General features: G+C 38.6%; 1 long non-coding RNA gene across 1 annotated transcript in view; it reads right to left on the bottom strand.

The window, feature by feature from the left end:
• Nucleotides 1-6,948, bottom strand: part of LOC149792369 (uncharacterized) — a 32,726-nt gene extending 25,778 nt beyond the window's left edge. The window contains exon 1 of the long non-coding RNA XR_016423557.1: nucleotides 6,857-6,948. This is a non-coding gene — a long non-coding RNA (uncharacterized LOC149792369). The remainder of the gene's footprint in view (nucleotides 1-6,856) is intronic.
• Nucleotides 6,949-7,310: the final 362 nt, after the last annotated feature.

Genomic DNA, 7,310 nt, shown 5'->3' on the forward strand with positions numbered 1-7,310 from the left:
ATTATAAAAAGTCAGGATCACCGATTGAAATTATTGATCATAACTCTCATGCCTGGACTGATGCAGTTACAATATTTCCACGAGATCGTGTTGTCAAACTTTACTCAGAAAACATATTTGATGTTATTTACACGCTGAGTAAAACCGACCCTGTGTCGGTGTGGTTATTTAAGAGTTCCGAAGATGGCGAATATGATCAATTTGTAAAACCCAACGGTGAATTATACCGGACGGAGTCGTTGCAACAACAATGAAAAAACTCGCAGAGAAATATGTGAAAGAAAACATTGAGCAGTTATTGGTTAATTGTTTTACAGTTCCAAGTGTTGCCGCTCACGCCGCAAGAGAAAGAAATTCGTGGAGACCAACCCGAAGTCAGTTTCTTTCGGATATGCAATTAAGTTGTGTCGAGTATGGGCATGGCGGGTTGTGGAATACCCGGTATGACTATCGGGATATGATTTCCGTGGATATGATTGCTTGCTACCCAGGAAGCTTTCTCGGGATGGGTGAGTGTCGCGAATACTTTAAGCGATTTGGACATCACACGAACTCGATGACACGAGTTGCTATAAACGGTCCTTTACCCGACTTTGACCTGACAGGATTTGCTCGTGTGACTTCTTTTGAATTCGCCGCGAGACTTCATCCGTGCTGTTATGTTTGGTTTGGCAGACACTTCAGTGAAAAGCGCTGGGTACCAATAGTGTTATTGCGATATATGCTTGACAGCCGAATACTGGTATCGTTGACTGTCAGTGAAGCAATCATATCATATCAACCACAGACCTCAGTTTGGTTGCCAACACCGGAGCGTGTAAGTGTAGATGAAGTTATTAGCGAGTATGCACGAGAGAGTCCAAATACCCCGATGGATGTCATTGTCGGTGAGGCTCCTAAAGTTCTCAAGATCAAACTTAGCAATAGTGAAAAAATAGCAAAAGATCTCGGACGAAGAATAATCGGTAAATTTACTCAAGGTGCTGCATATGATCACAAGCTACATCACTCGCGACTGATTATCGATGATGCTGAATTGGATTTTATAATTGCTGACGCTGTTGCGAGAAATTTATTTTGTAATCGGGAGGATGTGTTCTTGTCCGACGGGAAAATGTTGGGCACAATTGTAAGTTATATCGACGGAGAATCGCCTCAATACACACATTTAAGATCTTCAATGCTGGCTTATGTTTCTATAAATTTGCTATCAATGATAAATCGATTTCCTGACACCGCAGTTAGAGTTGCAACGGATTCATTTTATATCAATAAAAGATACTTAGAATCACTGGCTTTTACAAGCAACGATGGATGGAGTTCGTGGAGAATAAAAGCGGAGATGTTACACGAATATTGTGAATCCGCTGATGTTGCAATTAAGGATGATTATTGTAAATTATCAGAAATGTCGACGACAAAGTCAATGTTGCCATCTGTGTATGATCCAATCACTAGACACAAAACTGTTTATTTGAACGGGCCGGGTGGGTCTGGTAAGACAACTCGAGCGATTGAATTATTTGGAAAATCGGATATGATTGTGCTAACACCTACACACAGGCTTGCCAGGGAAATGAAACAACGAGGAGTCAATTCTTGTACTTATCACAGCTTTTTCAAATACAGCGGCGGTGTGTGGACGTCAGATCGAATGGGAACAAAATATATTCCCGAGAAAATAATTTGGGATGAGATACGTACGGTGCAATTGGAAACATTAAAAACATTTCTTGATTGGCTGCTAACGAAAAATACTGCAGTGATTATGTGCGGCGATCACGGTCAACCACCTCCGTTTGTCGACGCATCTCCTCATGATTGGTTAAAAGATTTTGTTGATTATTACGAAGAAGTGTCTGATGATCATAGAGCACTTGATGCAACGTTGAAAGAATTTAAAACATTAATCAGATTACAACCGAATAAAATTCAATGTGAAATTATGCGCGAGATGATTCCTGAAACTTCAATGAGCGACTTTTGGAGCTCGTGGAAACCAGACGATTTGATAGTGGCAAGTAGAAAGATAGTCAGAGACACACTTCAACGGCAGCTATTTCAATTACAACAAGAAAAGTTTCCAATGTTGCCAGTGCCGTTATGTTATAGACCAGCTGATACGCGGTTACAAAATATAGATGTTGATATACCATGACGCCTGACTGCGTCAGGGACAGAGAAACAGAATTTAGTATTGAATGATATTGTGTTAGTTGATATTAATGCTGTCAAAGATGCACTAAAAATGAACAAATCCCCGTGGACGCTAGGATACGCAATGACAATTCATTCATCTCAAGGACTAACTATCAGTGATACAACTGTCTGGATTGTTGATGATCGAATCGAATGGTCAAACCTAGTCTACCTAGCGGTGTCCAGAGTCAGAAGAATATCTCAACTGCGAAGAATTGTATTGGAAGATTCATTAGCTGATAAAATTAATAATGAAAACAACAGCAACATAATAAAAAGAAAACTCGCCGGTTACAAACAGAGTGACAAAAAAATAATCGCGATTTCGACCTTGATGTTGAATTTATTATTGAGTTAAAACAACAGCAGAATAATCACTGCGCGAGCTGTAACTGTATAATGCTATGGCAGTATTCGAGTAATAATCCAAGACAATTCACCGTAGACAGAAAAGATAACAATCGCGGTCATACACGCGATAATATCATGTTGACCTGTCTTGAGTGTAATCGACGTAGAGGCGCTAGTGCTAGTTAAGTGATCGCGGTGGTAATAGTGTGTCCTCGGGAATTACTTGTAATTGTTCACGTGTGAATCCACGTTGAGGAGCAGTTGAATCCAACCTGTAGATTGCTGATCTACCAGTGGATCTTGTTATGTTAGATATCTTGTGTGTGGTAAACACTCCAAATAGGATCAGTCGCTCTTCGTTTACCACCCTCAAGTTCACCCGGTTCATATAAATATCTAACTGTAACATCACACAGTATCGGCTGTGCTGAAGAATCACGTCGTACGGGTATATTTTTTTTGTAATCGCGATGGCAGGTTTCATGTTGGTTGTTCGAGTAATCTCATTATTTAGCGCAGCTATCACGCTTGGTAATCTTGCAACCCATTCGCGCGATCTCGTATCCTGAATAAATTCCTTCGCGTATTGATATCCAAATAACCGCTCAGCAAGTGTTCGATTGAATCGCTCAACAATTGCCTGATCGCGATGAATTTCAGTATGTCCTCGTCTGATGGTGACGTTATGTTGTTTCATCAGTGATGATACTGAACCCTGAAATTCTTTGCCAGGATCAACTTGTAATAGATTTGGCCATCGCAGACCACCTCGCTGGTAAATTCGTTTAAACGCAGAAGCAACCTCAAATGCTGTTTTAGTCGTTAACGGTTCAGCATCTTTGTATCTACTTGCAACATCAACTACAGTTAACGCGTACTTGTATGTACGTCTTCGGATAGTATCATGTGGCAGAAATAATATATCAGCCTGATGAACCTCATTTGGCACACTAACATCAAAATGTGCAAAGTGAATTTGTTTAGGGCGCGGTAGATAAATTTGCCATATTGCCTGTCGGGATAACCAATTTTTAGCAGTAACTTTTGTAACTTTTGCTGCTTCAGAGAGTTTACTAATTGCTGCGCTACCTCTCCAATATATGCTTGGGGAATAATAAATCGACTCCATTATATACCAGCACCTAGCGCTAATTTACCTTTCATTGCAGATTTTATCAACCAGGATGCTAACTTTTCTTTGAAAGATTTATCAGTGATGGCATTTAAAGCATGAATTAATTTCACGTCCTCGAGATGGCGCTGTTGTAAATCTTTGCTTCGGTAAGCTACATCATGCGCATGACACGCCTTATCAATAGCGTTTATCGGATACTCAACTGGATTTGGCTGATCCTGAGCATCAAGTCTGATATCAAGTCGGGTTCCAGACCACAGTAATTATATCCTGGAAGATGTTTTTCTCCTGGGTATTTAGCCCACGGTGTTCCTGGTAACTTGGCTAAATTGGCTGCGATATCACCTCCCTTTTTAAAAAATAAATTTAAACTTTTTTGTGCCACATCGTTCACACTTGCCTGTAAGCGCTTGTCGATTATTTTTTGTTGTAATTGTTGTCATATCCGCAGTTGGGGTACGTGCTAGGCATTTCACACAATATAAATTCATATTATTTTTATGATATATCTAATGGAGATTACTGACTTTTCTGCGTCAAAGCGACGAGAGCCAGTTAAACATAACTCAGTGCTACCAAATTATGTTCGTATGATTATTATAGGTCCATCTGGGAGTGGTAAGACGCAGTTGTTACTTAATTTAATAATGAAGTGGATGAAGTGGGATAAATTATATTTGATAGCACCGTCAGTGGACGATCAGCGATGCTACAGTGTGTTAAAAGATTTTAACGAAAGTGCAAAGTCGATAAGTGAAGAAGATGTTGTTGATTTTATAACTGATATTGATGTAGCACCGAGTATCGATGATATTGATGGGAGTATTAATAATTTAGTCGTGTACGATGATATCATGTTGGACAAACAATCAAACCCTGCCAGGATATTTTCACGTGGACGACACAAAAACACCGATGTGATTTATGTAACTCAGCGATATACACAAATTCCGAAAGTGATCAGAGATAACTGTAACGTTCTCGCGGTATTTAACGGCGTTGACGCACACACGTTACGAAATATTCATCAGACTTGGTGCAGCGGTGACATGGACATAAATAAATTCAGAAATTTCTTTAGTCGTGCTCAGGCAAAACCACACGGATTTGTAACAATAAATTTACATGATCCTCGGACACGGTATCGAGTTGGGTTAAATACAATTTTTAGTTAGAAACGCTAGCGTTTCTAATCCTAGGATTTTAAGAAATACTTTGTATTTCTAGCAGCAGAGAGACTGAGCCACCGAATGTTTCGTCTAGTTGACCCTTGTATCGAGAAGTAGTTATATAGGTAGATATTTGTCATCAGATAACCCTTCTGGTCAGCGGAGAAAGCCTATTTATCAGTGTTTTCTGACCAGAAGGGTTTATTTTGTGAAGACAAATCTTCTATCAAGAGTATTTTCGATAGAAGGTTCTGTTTGACGAAATAGTTGGTGGGCTCAGTCTCTCTGCTGCTTAGTTGATTGAGGGGGTAGGGGTGCTGATGCACATCTGTGAAGTTAGTGGACAAACAGATGGAGTGAAGCCTTCAGATGCTCATATTTAAGTTATTCTAACCCAGGTTTGTTTCTATAAAAAAAAGGGTATTTGGTGATATAATTTCATTATTACTAAAAATATGAGGCAAATATTAAATTCCAATGAAAATAATTGGGATCATTTAAAATAAATAGTCAAAGAGACAGTTACAATGTTTTTTTGCGATGGAGACAAAGCTTATGAGGTAAATTATCAGATATATGCTGAAATAAATGAGGCTGCACTTAAGTTGTTACTATCTAGGATACCACAAAGATTATTATGTTATCTTGTTTTTGGTAAGTTTCAAACAAACAAGTCTAATATAATGATATAACACCACACAATGGTGACATTACTATAGTACAAGTCACATGGGTCACATATGCGCATTTACTCATTTTTAATTAAATATAAATTCTTTTAAAATTTAACACTGATTTTATTTAACCAAAGTCTATTCAATCCTAATTACTGAATGCTCTGCACCTTAACTGTCTCCATGAATCTTCCAGACAAATATCTATCGCTATGGACTTCTACAACGGTGGCCATGTACTGAACTTGGGTCAAAATAAGAGCATGTCCAGTGTAATCATCACAATCAAGGGTAGTACGAATTTGTTTATCAATATGTGTAGCTTTCATTGTGACATCATAGTGTGCACCATTCAATCCAGATTGTACTTGATCACACCTTTAGGTTCATTTTGTCAAAATATATACGTACTTTAATATTGATTTTGCCGCTGGACCCTTTTGGGGCATCGAAATAATGTCCTTTCAAAGGAATATGGATGTATAAGAATCTATATGAAGTGAATACTTGCTACTCAAAGGTATGAAGAATCAAAGTATAAAAAATGGCACCAATTACTGAAATAGTTGGTGCTGAATGCCTACATGTCCTGTGTGACTTGTACTATATAAACAAAATCAACAACAGCAAAAAGTTATTCTGCAATGACCAGCAATAATAGTCCAACATACACAGGGGATAAGTAAACACTTGCTATAGAAATGAACAGGTGGGGGTGTATATCTGAATTTAAGCGTGATTAAGTCCTAAATGATGTATGTATGTGTATATGATATGTCTGCATGTGGCAGTTTATAGTGATGTCTAGGACTGGAGCATCTAGCTACGATGTCGTAGCCTCAACTTGACTTGTTGTGGTTCACGAGGTACGAGTAAGGGTACTAATATTAGTACTATGGAGCATCATGCCTCAGACATGTAGCATGATGTATCTCGGTTATTCGGTAACTAAACAATTCAAGAGGCGATCATATAAAGCGGTATCCATCATTGGGCGATACCTCTAAATTAGTATCTATGATCTTCGGGGCGACTTTTCCTGACACCTGGAATGATGATTTCTCCAAGGGACAGGTTCTCCATGGAGCTAGTCCTACATGTAAGACCATGACGCTGATATTTATGTTTTGTGCGTCAGGACTAGCACTAAAACAAAACCAACTTGTGTAGTGTCTTACATTGTAGGACTATTCATGGGGCGAGTAATCCCAAGGCGAGTTCTCGACTATTCCTGCTGCACGAACCATTTAAAGTTGAAACTCAGGTCAAAGCTAGGATTTGAACTCAGCCTATCAATTATTGCTTCAAAATACAATACGTTCATATACCATGCTCCTGAATATGCGCTCTATTTGGTTAAATTCGAATGTCTTCTCTTGTCGTCGTCTAAGTCCCAGCAAGTAACAATATTTACCTGGTAAGTTACTATCTATCTTATTCGGTAATGCATTCAAATTCTACAATTGATCATAGTCGACAGACGCTTACAAAACATGACATTACAATGACCGGCCCCTAGCTGGAGAACCTGATAATAAATTTGATAAATAGCTTTTACATTTAATTAAAAAAACTATTTGTATCATTAATCCTTTTATGTGACTTATTTACATCAATTTGTACATACTAGTTGTCGTACTCATTGGATTTTTTGAGTTTAATTAAGCAAGGCTGATAACCAAGGCTGATCGCCGTTTTCTGAATGCTATTATACCCACAGGGGCTCGTTACAAAGAAAATCAAGGGATGGGGGTTCTAACCTGTAATAATATGGTTAGAACC

The sequence above is a fragment of the Sinohyriopsis cumingii genome, chromosome 9 (genome assembly GCF_028554795.1).
Source record: "Sinohyriopsis cumingii isolate HCF-2022 chromosome 9, ASM2855479v2, whole genome shotgun sequence".
In the NCBI taxonomy this organism is placed as follows: Eukaryota; Metazoa; Mollusca; class Bivalvia; order Unionida; family Unionidae; genus Sinohyriopsis; species Sinohyriopsis cumingii.